The sequence below is a fragment of the Platichthys flesus genome, chromosome 22, assembly GCF_949316205.1.
Source record: "Platichthys flesus chromosome 22, fPlaFle2.1, whole genome shotgun sequence".
Classification (NCBI taxonomy): Eukaryota; Metazoa; Chordata; class Actinopteri; order Pleuronectiformes; family Pleuronectidae; genus Platichthys; species Platichthys flesus.
Genome location: NC_084966.1, coordinates 7,061,221 through 7,073,825, shown reverse-complemented (window position 1 = coordinate 7,073,825; position 12,605 = coordinate 7,061,221).

The following is a 12,605-nucleotide window of genomic DNA, read 5'->3' as shown; positions in this document are numbered from 1 at the left end:
GCACAAAGGTTAAGAAGTGTAATAGTTTTGGGGTTTATAAAAAGGTTTATTTTTTAACTTAAGTCTAGAAAGGCTGGTTTTACAAATATGTATGTTATCTTACCACCACAGGAAGTGGTTTGTTTTTTTATATTAAAATATAAGAGATCAATTTGGTTTATCTCCCTCAGAAGTTGATACATAGGTTGAATTAAAACGTGAATGAGGTAACAAAAGGTATTTTCAATAATAAAAAAAAAGTTTCCCCAACAAAAAAAACTCAGACACATTTTACACCTCAATATTTCACAGTGACCGTCTCTTTCTCCTCCTCTCTTGTGTCTCTTTCGGCATACCTGCTCCCGGGAGATGGCGTCCTCAAACGCCCCGGGGCGTCCCCAGAGCCAGCCAGGTTCCTGGAACCCAGCCTTCACCGTGGCAACCAGTAACTGCCTCCCGCTGGTCTGGAGAAGGTCTGCCAGGCCGCTGAGTCACCGCCTGGCATCATGGGTCAACCTGAGAATAACACACAGGAAGGCTCAGACAGACACACACACACACACACACACACGTAGAAGTTACTGGTGTTGTTGTTCTTCCCATTTTCTTTAGGGATTACTTTTTTCCTGTCTTAAAATAAATCTGTTTCCAACATCAAGGAGGTCGTGACCTCTGACCTTTACTCCTCATTATTCATCTTGTGGTCTCAGGAGTTCAGGAGTTACAAATCCCTCTGGAGGGAATAAACTAAGGGAAATAAATATTTATATAAATATATGTATATTTATAATGGTGTCCAGCCTTTGTTTCTACAGCACTTGTCGTAGTGCTAAATGACCACTAGATGGCAGCAGTGTATACTGAAGTTCTCAGAAAACTCTTCTAACATCAATATTATATTGTGTGTTCATTGAGATTGAGATCATGAAAACAGTAACAATAATTCTTGAACCACTCTCGTTGAACACTTACTCAAAAAATGGTCACATTAATCCTGAGCATTGTAATGTGACGCAGGTTTTACTCCTAATTCCCCTTCAAGGTTGTTGTATTTCCGCTTTTTTTCCTCTAGGGCGCAATCTGAGAACACAATCTAACATAACCCTCCAGAACATTAAATAAAATTAAATGCAGTATAAGGACAACCCTATTTTAATAGATTTTATGGCTCGCCCTTAATTAAATCCATTCACTACTCCTTTAGAAATATCAAACACATGTTTAACTTTGCATAAAACATCTGCATTTATTGTTTTAAAAAAAGCATTTTCTATGTCAGTTTTGCTCAATATTGTTTTCCCACTTCCTGTTGCTAATTGAAGAAATAAGATACAAGACTGTCTTGTAGCGCCACCTTAAGGTCACACTTTCAAGTTAGATAGTCAGACTATAGAGATTAGATATTATTTAGTTATATGAATGATGGCAGTAACTTAAAGTAAAGCCAAAACTATATTCCAGTGCATTTATTTATTCAATTATTGTAACCATTGTTGCCATTTTCCTGTGAACATCCTTCTTCCTGGCTGCGGCCCTGTTGATATTCTGCCAGGTGGTAACACGGTGCCTGTCCTGGCCGGTGTTTCCCTCCACTGGGCTTCTCCCTGGCAAAGCAAGCGTATGTCTGGCTCCTGATCACAGCTTAATCCTCAATCTGTCATTCAAGCCCCAAATCCCATCTGGGCTCATTTTGCTTGTTCACACTGCAGCAGGCGAGCGAACCGCCATGAACTTGGGTGACACCGAGGTGGAGAGTGTTTTGTGAAGGGTCAGCTCTGCTGGGAGTGTTACCTTGCTGGGTGTTACATTGAGTTATGGCTGCAATCAAGCCACTGTGGTGATTTGTGAAGGTCGTCCGTTGTTGCCTGGGTCTCAGGGGTGTGGGGCGGGGGGGAATGACTTTCTGTCTCCTCCAATGTCTCCAACACACTCTCGCTACAAGACAACATTCATCTTGGCAAGTTATTAAATCTCCCCGAATCTGATCTTTACTGAACCGTGACAACAGCTCTGCAAACTGAGGGGAGGTATTTTAACTTTGTACCAAGTTTAAATGTTGAAAGACTACTTTTATTACTTAGAAACTTGCATAACTCATAATAAGAACACAAATTCAACTTCCTCACAGACACTTTTACTTGTGTGGGCAGATACGAGGGATTTAACTGATCATTAGTGTAATTACCTTAGTTTTCGAACGTCACAAGGCGAAATAATTGGCATCCAGTACTTTTGGTTGAAATGAATAACTTAGTCCAAGGAACTATGACACAAATGAGCACGAGGGCTTATTTCTAAGAAAATGTGACACACAATATAAGTTCATAGCGCCCTTGAACTGCCTGAGTAAAAAGGGCTTAAACCTTTGGTCGAATTTGACCTAAATTTGACCAAATAAAGTACCTGCTATCACTAGAATAACTTCAAAGTGAATTGGCAGAAATGTGCACAGTCATTTCGAGGAACTTTTGTAGGTTAATTACAGTTCCTATCTGTTTCTGGATGGTATTAGGGAACTCAGGGACAAAGATTGTGTTGATTGTATTCTAGTGTTTGCACAAGACTATTTAAAGGGCAGAAATGCTTTGCGTCCTCATGTATTAAATATCTAAGAAAACATCTGTAGGCAAAAGGATGTTTGATTATATTCTAATAAAAGAGACGGACAGATTTCAGCTTCTTTAAGATGCACTGTCATTGACTTACCATCGTTTTCTTGGGTGTTGTGTTGAGCCACTGTGCCGACCCTGAGCGTGCCAGCTGCAGAGTGGCCATCTCATTTTGCATCTCACCCTCCATAATCCCATAATCCTCTCCTGCCTCCACTCTCACACCCCCAACCCCGATCGGATTATAGGCTCCTGGATCAGATCAGAGCGTTCTATCCTGCACACACACACACTAACACACACACACCTGATGGCCTACATATCTACTACCTCCACTGACCGGAAAATAAATGGAGACAACCAGGTTTACAGACTAAACTCAGCCCGACTGAATGAAGGTCAGTGATGAATCACTACGAGCAGCAACGTGCATCATAAGCTGCTCAGTCTCACGCTGATCTTTTAAACCTTGTTTGAAGGATGCCTTCACTTTTCGAAAGGACAAATCAAGTTGATTGAATGATGACCAGATTAATTATCTGTTTTAATATCGTATTCTTCAGAGACATCCTCATTTTTATCAATGACTCCAAAAACCCTCGAAGGATTTAAATCTCCAACATAACTCTGCAGAAACAGCTTTCTGTTTTCTTTCATAACTTTGTTTTCTCTTATTACTTTTTTAGGTTTATTGAATTTAATTATTTTCTCTTTTTTGTCCCTTCAGGGGCAATTTGCACAATTCGAACAAAACGCATTTTCTACCCTTGTGGTTTTTCAGGCAGGCAGCAAAACTCTTCACATTTCAAGCTGCAGCAAATGAACAAAGCATTATTTATAAGTTGGTTTAGGATTGTATATTTGTTTATGTTTAATGCCAATGGTTTAAATTTAATTTGCAGACATTATTGGGTCATTTGTAGTAGTTTTTACAGTACTCTATATTTTATTGTGATGTATGGCTCCATTAAGTTTCCAGGGGGCCCTGGGAAGAAGAATAAGCCGACCAGTCCCCTAATAATAACTTTAGAGACTAGTGTTCATGTGCAAAATTCATATTCTGTCCATGTGACATTCTTTAGGAAGAAAACGTCCATGATTGTTGGTGAAAATGTTGGACTTCTTCATCCCCTCGACGTCATTGTCTGCCAAATGCTGGCAGGGTCACTGCAGCCATTTTTAGCTCATCAGTCGGTTAATTAAGTGAATCCGATCACAGACAGGTCCTCACTACTGGTGGAAGTACTGCAGCAGAGGAAGGAAGCGCCATGTTTGGACATCAGGCCCGATTTATCTGACCTCGTCCCAGAGGAGGTTTTCAGACCAGTGACGAGTTTGTTGGAGCTGATGAGCCAGAGAGGCAGACACACCTCGGACAGGTTTGACTCCAGGTCAGGATGTTTCAAGAAAAGCTTTGAGAAGAGCTCACAACACAACAATTACTGAATCTAGGATTTTAAAAGTGTGATAATAAAAGTAATGTGTCCGACACACACGACAATCTATCACCATTTGTTTGCGAGGTCGTCTCAATGATCGAAAGAGAGTGATCTCCTGCAGTGGCCATGACACTCTCTCCTGTGTTTTGACCGAGTTGCAGTCAACGTCCAGTCCGATGGAAAAACCAAGCGGAGCTAATCTTTCCACCGAAAAACAGCTCCTGACAGCCACAACACCATATGGTGATCGCTAAGCCCCCCCCCCCCCCCCCCCCGTCAGGTCGTACAGTAACAGCACAGCTCCACGCTTGTGAGTCATCGGAAGGGATTACTGATGAGGAAATAACGCTGAGGTGTGACTTCTAATTTGGTTACAAAAACTCCAGGTTCAGAGATGTGAGCCTGATCTTTGAACGGATCTCCTCACTCGGCTGATGTGTAAAATTAGAACTTTAAAAAGACCAATTTCATACCTCTTGAAAAAATGATGGATTTGAATTTGGAGAAGTCTTGAAAATAATCCATTAATCCGGCTTTGGTGAACATTAATGCTAAACTCCACAAGGACTAAAACAACAACAACTGTGTTTTTATTATTCACAGAGAAATTAAATATTTAAATGTCATACTTGAAAGTTTTTTTTATTGCTTCGCAGCCAATGTTTGCATTCACAAGTTCAGCATCAAACTTTATTAATTTACTCGCCAAGAGCCGTCTCCAGTGGTGGAGAGCAACACCGTTGTTTGCTCTAGTCGCCGCCTGTCTCTTTACTTTCCGACAGTGAGTTACTGTGGCCCTGAAGACGCAACACAATAATGGCTGGAGCTCTTGGCAGGCGACCATGTTTGGAGAAGGCAGGAGAAAACCATTATTAACTGAGCAGCAATGATATATTTACTGATATGTGTCAATGACTGTAAATAAGGATCGACAATTTGTCTTCACTTCCTCCCACTGTACAAAGATGAAGCCCAAATATCCCAGATATACGAACGTGTTATTGTGGTGAGCAGCCACGGTATCAAGGTCCAAGCAATATAAGCAATCGACCAATCATGACGACTCAATCCATTTTCACAGCATCAAATAACTAATTTAAACCAAATCAGAAACATGAAACTTACACATCAATTGGAGTGATGGGAACTTTCAAAAAAGAAACAAACTATCTGAGTAATGTATTTCATGTCCCATCTGCTAACACGGAGGAGGCTGGTCTTTGACGTGTACTGCAAAAGAGATCAATATCAATTTTGAACTCTCTGCTTTTAAATATTCCCATGTGACATGTTGTGTAATGAAGTGAGGGGTCATCGTATTGACAGCTGTGTTGGTGAAGTGAAACCCCAAACTTCGAAGGCTTCCTGTCAAACCTGGTATCTAATTTCCTCATCTAGCCGTTATCTGCGGCCCCTGTGATCTACATTTCACTCATGGGACTTCAAAGTGGCTGGCGGCTGAGCTGTGCGACTGACAGACGGGTTAATCAAGTCGTGTTTAATCTCGCTGAAAAGCTCCCCGGCTGATACACAATGAGCTCTCGTTGTTTTTGAGTCCATGGCGCGGTGGCCGTTTGAACGCTAACATCCGAGGAGAACGCAGAGGGTGCTTCCTGCCACTGAAAGGTTGCCAGTGCTGTCGTCGTTGACCAATGTGTCCTTGAGCAAATCTCGAAACACTTCTGATCCTCTAGAGTCCATGAGAAGTTTTCAAGGACAAATTGTACAGCTTCCGGCTACTAATTCAAATTTTTTATTTGGACTCAAGTCAATGAATCTCCCTTTTAAGTCAATGTAGTGATATTTCAGTGTTTTATTATTATAATTGATAACTTGCACTATTAGTTCTTTAGTCAATCAAATCAGTTCAGTCACATTGAACTGTTCCATATGAAATTGTTCATTTAGTAAAGTCACATGTTGACCCGGAATCCAGATTTGCAACAATCAAACAAAAGTCTTATGAACTAAATTGACAGAGCGCTGACACACACAAACACACACACACCCACACACAAGTCTGTCTCCTGACAATCCACATGTCGCAATTAACCAGGTAAAGAACTGTGATAAATAAATTAGAATAAGTAATCGCTCACTCTGGCAGAAACTCATTTATCGCCACTCGCGCAATCACGCCATGCAGTCGGACAGCTCGGGTTGCCATGGTGAGCCCCTGGAGAGAGGGGGCTTGTGGGTAATTGGTGTGGAATTGAAGTGGGTTATGGCATGTGTGCAGGGATAATGATTTTACAATGGAGACCCCACAGAGGGTACTCAGCTCCACGGTGTCGAATCACATTACATGGACAGACTGTGTGTATTGATCGATCGCTGCGTGTTGTGGTTGAAGCCCCAGATGAGATTCAAGCCCACAGCTGTAAAGTGTCTGTCTCAGCACTGAAGCAATCACCTCAGACCAGAGCGGGATAAACAGTCACAGACAGACTTCACCTTTTAAAAGTGGATTTGTTCTTCAGTCGGTTTTAAAAGCTGTCGGTTACATTGCTTTGACATATATACATAAAATGAGCAGTTTGAAAGTTTCCCCAAATGTTTGGTTTCATGACTTTAACACAGCTCATTTAATGTATCGATATAAACTTGATGTTATGACCCTCTTCTTTTGTAGCCTCGAATATATACTTGTAACATCATTAAATGTTGTGACCACCGAGGAGGAGCTGCTGCATTTGAACAGTACTTTAAAATCCGTTGTGTCAGCTGCCTTTTTCATACGACAGGATTGAATACACGTGGCTGCTGATTGGACAACACCTCTGACACACCCACCAAACGAGGAAAAAACTAACTTTTAACTAGCCTGTTGACCCCGTTTTGCATAAACGTCAAATAAAATTGTTCAACCCTGAAACCAATGCCAAGACGCTGCTAAATGTTTTGAGATTAATGTTGCAAAGCGAAAGCCGAGGTCAATTTTGCCAACGTAAGATGAAAGCGGTTGACCAATCACAATAGAGTGGGCCGGCTGGCCAATTAGAGCAGACAGGGTTTTACCATGAGGGGGCTTTAAAGAGACAGGATCTAAAAAAAGGGAGCTACAGCGTTGTTTGCAGAAAGTTTGTTGTATTGAGGTGGATTTATTGATTAATTAATCATGCCTATGTTTCTGCAGCAGAAAGAAGTTTTATCTTTTCCTTGTTTCACTGCAAATGAGTTTTTCAGAGCAGCTTTTCCAAAAGCATTAACCTATCAAAAATGTCAGTATGTCGAAGCTGCCCCACCTCAAGCGGCCATTCGCAAAGTTATTCTATGTATCTTCAGGAAACGATTCATCCAACAAGATGAATTTGAATTGTGAAGGGGAGAAAATCCATCATTAACCTTTTATTAATCGCGTCGTACCTCGTCTGAAGTGTCCTTCAGCGAAACTCTAAATCCCTTCCCTGCTCACGCTCCTTACAAGTTTTCAGCATCCAGGCAGTGAGACGGTAATCATTTAGTAACCAGGGATTTGGGGATTTAGGGATTTAAAGGCCACCCTTCAGAAAATAGCATCGTTTGGTTCCATCGTGTTCCGCCGGGTGGGGTTCCTCTGTAAGTTCTCTCTGCAGATCAGGGTCTCGGTTTTGCAAACAGATCATGGGTCATGAATAAAATGTCAAACTAAAGGAAAGTAGAAGTGAAAAAGTGATGGAAGGTTGTTGGATGTTCAGCCTTTTCCTGAAACTGACCATTTTCGAAACCTCCAATGGATTAGTGAAATGATTTATGGTTTTGCTTAAATGCAAATGTTCTAGTTTATCATAGGGAATTAACACTAAATCCTAAAATATGCTGCGCAGGGAGAGAAGAAGCTGCAGATTCCAGGTGTGTGTGTGTGTGTCTGTACGTGTGTGTGTTTGCCTGAAGATACAGCCCTCTAATCTGTGGCCTTTTCCAGCCTCTACGACCGAGGAATTGATGAATAAGTAATTTCCTGTGAACAGGTTGTGCAGACTCAAGTGTGGAGCTGTGGTGAGAGGTACAGATGGAAGCAGGGGGATGAGAGGGGGGGGGGTGCAGGAACGTAATGGGACAAAGAAAAAGAGCATTTGAAGATGAAATCTCCTGGAAAAACTCCCACATTTCCTGCGAGTTCACACCAAATATTATTCTGGTGTGTTTGAACCACAGTTGTAGAAATCCACTGTCGCTGTAGATTTGTCTTTTAACCACAATCAGATTTATGGGATCTTGTATTTTTCTTATTTCATTGAGTTTTATTAGTAATATTATTTGAACAAACCTTATACTATGGCGATTCTGAAATGTTCCAGGAAGTTTTACAAGTTCATTCCCACAACTTGTTGTTTTTACCATGTAACCCCTTTACTTAGAGGACAACACAAATCCTCCTTTTCAACCAAAGCTCTGCCGCCTTTTCCTCTTCTTCGTTGGTATTTCCAGTATTTTGAACAAATTCTTTGTCCCCCACATTTTCAGGAATTCCTGTATTTTGCATTCATGCAGCATCTGAACTGGAACCAAATTCCTGGTGTTTCTTCCCATAACCGAACTGGCTGACAGGCCAACGCTCCGTTATTCTGATGCAAAGTGAGCTGTGCTGATAGCGAGGGGCTCCTTGATGAGGCGGTGAATAGAAGGGCTCCTTTTCAATTCACCACAGTTCCCATTCAGACCCTGCATGAATGGTCGCGTCAAATCCAGTCTGGCCCTCGAATAAGAGGCTGAACTTCGGGGCAGCAACGGCCGTGTTAAAAACATTTACCTCGTTATGCGACTCCCAGTGTTTTGGAGCAAAGTTCTCAAGAGGAGTCTGCAGTCTCTTCTCTATTAAAGGTTTGATTTAATAAGAGCAGGTTTTATTCTGAAAATAAAGAGAATTAAACATCAAGCTCAAGGAAAAGGAGAAGGAAGGTTGATAGTGCGACTGCAATGATCAAAAACCTGATCCTCATATATAACAATGGTATATTGCCAAGAAAATGTTTAATCTATAGCCCTCTTGATTCTGAATCCCTGAGAGAAATATGCATCTTCAAAAATGAAAACAGGAGAAATCCTTCTCTTAAGGTTTCTAAGGTGACTTTGGCCTGCGGAATGAATACAAGAGCCCTTCACTGATCACCGGCTGCTTCATAACTCGCCTCATAGATATCAGTCACATTTCGCTCGGCCCCTGACAGAGCAGAACGACAGAGCACTAGGTGGGCGGATAGATAAATCACCTGGCTTTCATCGGGCTCTCAAAAAGGACAGGTGAGACGGGTCTGACGTCTGCTAGAACCTGTTTTTTCGGATGATGTGAGATTCAAATCAAGCTTCTCGCAGTAAAAGCCATCGTAATAAAATGAAGACACTTTAATTAGGAGTTAAAAGGGATAAGAAAAACATGGCCTTACTTAGGAGATTAATTAGGATGATGCATTTTAATTCTAGCCATAAGAAGCAGTCGCTCCTCGCTCCTCTCCAGCTGTTGGTCTAATTAGCTGCCTTGATGGAAACTTTGGTTGCAGCCTTTTAAAGGCTCCCCCAGGCGTCACTGGGAGCGCTGGGAGTTTTCCCTGCTGCAGCGTGTTGGTATCTTTTCTCTCTCAGTCCAGATTCCACAGCTTCCCTTGGCAGAGCACACTGTGTGGCTTCCTTTGAGCTTCAGTGGACTCATCGATGCCTCGGAGGTCATTGCTCTTGATTTGATCTTCTGTTTGTGACAGTGGATTTAATGCAGATCGGTGTTTGAATTTCACACCGTCAGAAAAATCATTGATATGGGTCTCCTAAATATGCCGGATTGTTATTTCATCAAGATCCATGAGTTATTCTCTGGGTTAATGGTGAAAATGTCAAAATCTCCCGATGTTGCACAAAGTGATGAGAAAATACCTGATTGTTCCAATTTGTCCGGATCCATGCCAAGACTTAATGGATCCTTTCCTGGCCCACGTCCTTTCTCTCCACCAAGTTTTATGATAGTGATGATGTTTCTGTTTTGTTAATGTTGTTTAGATATTAACTTTTCTTGCATCTCGTTCTTCCGGACAGTCCCGAGAGAGCAACATGCGCGAACCAATGCATGTTGCTCTCGGAAAACAGGAAAAGCCCTACAAAGTTGTCGTCTTGTCCAAATGGACATCTTTGTTTGCGTCTTCTTCTATGTGTCTTCCTCCTCTTTTTCAAACTGAGATTTTTGTATTCTTCCAGTCTCATTTGAACAGTGGATGTAGGAGGAGGAGGAGCCCCCTCTTTGGACAGCTGTTTTCAGATTCGCCCAAACAAATAATATGAAGGAGGTTAAGGGAACTGGACTCTTGGCCTTTTGTTAACATCTTATGTAATGAGTTATAGAAGCAGCCACTTAAAGGATCTGGGCTATAGCTCTCAGGCTGCATCTAAGCTGCCATGGAGGCAGAAAACTGGATCTTGAGAGACACGACCATGACTGACAAAAAAGTGTTGAGGAATTTCATCATAATGTGATTCTACTTGATGTATATTGAGGCGAGAAGCAGCTGCTGACTTCGCAGAGTTAAATTCACTGAACTTGCATAACACCCAACCCTCTGTCAAACATATGATGCAAAAAAAAGGTCACGGCCTCTGACTTCTCAGTGACAGCTGACTCTAAACATGACTCTTCCTCAGAAAACACTGATGGCAGCAAACGCTTCTTTTTCTTAGGTTACTTAAAGCAACTCTAAGTAACTATTTTTTGTAATCATAAACCAGCAGCTAGATATAAAATGAGTTTGAAGGTTCAGTGACTAGGAATAGAGATCTTTTTTGAGAAGTGTTGAACTGACTGACAGAAGTGGCTTGAACTATTAGAATCAGGTCCAGCTGAAGGAGGTGGGCATCAGTAGATCTGAGGCGTCGGGTGGGGGTGTGCTGGTGGAGGAGGTCGGAGAGGCAGGTGCCAGGCTGTTGAGGGGTCTTGTAGGTGATGAGTACAATCTTGAAGTGTATCCTGTATTTTAATGGGAGCCAATGGAGGTCATGGAGGAGTGATGGGATAAGTTGAGCGGCTACAGGTAAGAAGGGGCAGAGTACTGTAGTTTGTGAAGGACCTTGTTTGTGGCACTGAAGTGTAAACTGCTGCAGTGGTCGAGTCTGATGTGTTTGGGCAGCAGTAGGTGACAGTGAGGGTCGGAGACGGGGCCATGTTACTGAGCAGGCAGAAAACTGCTTTGGTGATGTGGTTGACATGGGGAAGGAATGAGAGGGTGGAGGGGGTGACGAGGGAGCCTCCCCCCTCAGCTTCAGAGAGGACATCTCACTGTCAATGAGATGAGAGCGGGGGGAGGGGGGGCTATGAGACAGAAGAAAGCTGTATTTCTAAGTGGAAGAAACCAATTATATCAACTCTCAAAAAGCCTTTGGAAATGATTTCATGAATTTTTTAAACATGCACGAGACAGAAGAACATCCTTCCACCGCTCCATGTTATTTGTCATAACAGACCCCGGCAGCTGCGGAGGGATTTCCTGCTCTCCCGGTGGCGTTTAATCACCAAACTCCCAATGAACTGAGCCTCATTAATCTGAGGAGCGTCCTGCTGCACGAGCCATTTCATCTCCACTCAATTTTATTTATGGAGGCTGTGCGGCACGCAGAACAATTCATAACAAGCCTCTTGGTCATTATTTTCTCCAAAGGCAGGTTTATGGTGTTTATTTAAAAACCGGTAAGTGAAATATAAATTTATCCAAAGTGGTAAAACCTGATTTCCATTGCAGTTTGTAGCGTTGAATCCTGTTTCTCCCAAATAAAGTAGTTTTTGAGAGGTGCCGAAGTGAAAGATTCAATTAGCGCGGGACCACCCTAATTGATGGTGACAGTGTCCTGACAAGTTGATGAAGAAGCGAGGGAGAGGAGCAGCAGGGGAGTGGAGGAGGAATCGGCTTACACCACATTAGTCTCTGTGTGTCAAGTAAGGCGATAAGGTGGCCTTAAATTAATGCTGCAGGAGAGATGTCACACGACTCATTGGTTTTTCTTTTACAGCCACTACAATGTGACTCGTGATGAACCCGATGGAGTCTGAAGCATCATTTTAGCTTGTGTGCGATCAAAATGAAGCGAGTTTTGATGTGTTGGTTTAAAAATGTTGTGGTTTCTTGCACCTTCCCTCACAGAAAACTGCTGGTGGTTAGGTAAATATATTTTTTGGGTGAACGATCCCTTTAAGTGAAATCCCTCAAATTGAGCAATTTGGAAAAGTTTTTATCAGAGCATGATGCAAAAGTGCTCTGATAAAAAATACAAGCCTTCATTTAAAACACACACACACACACACAATCTATGAAACAACTAATAGAGTAATGAGTAATAGATTACTTGATTGCTGAGTGGGTTTCTCCAGTAAATCAATCAGAAGATTAGGAAGTGATGAGTAAAGTCAATGCAACTCTGTGTTTGTTTGTGTGTGTGTGTGTGTGTGTGGCTCCGCCCTCTCTGTGACGTCACCATTCTTCACCCCACACGCCAGCCCTCCTCTTCCTCCTCCTCCTCCTCTTCCTCCTCCTCCAGTCGTCCGGCTGCCCGGAGCGGAGAAGCATCGCCTGCTGTTCGTCTCTTCTTCGTCTGTCACCGCTGAGAAACTTCTGGGGAACTGGAA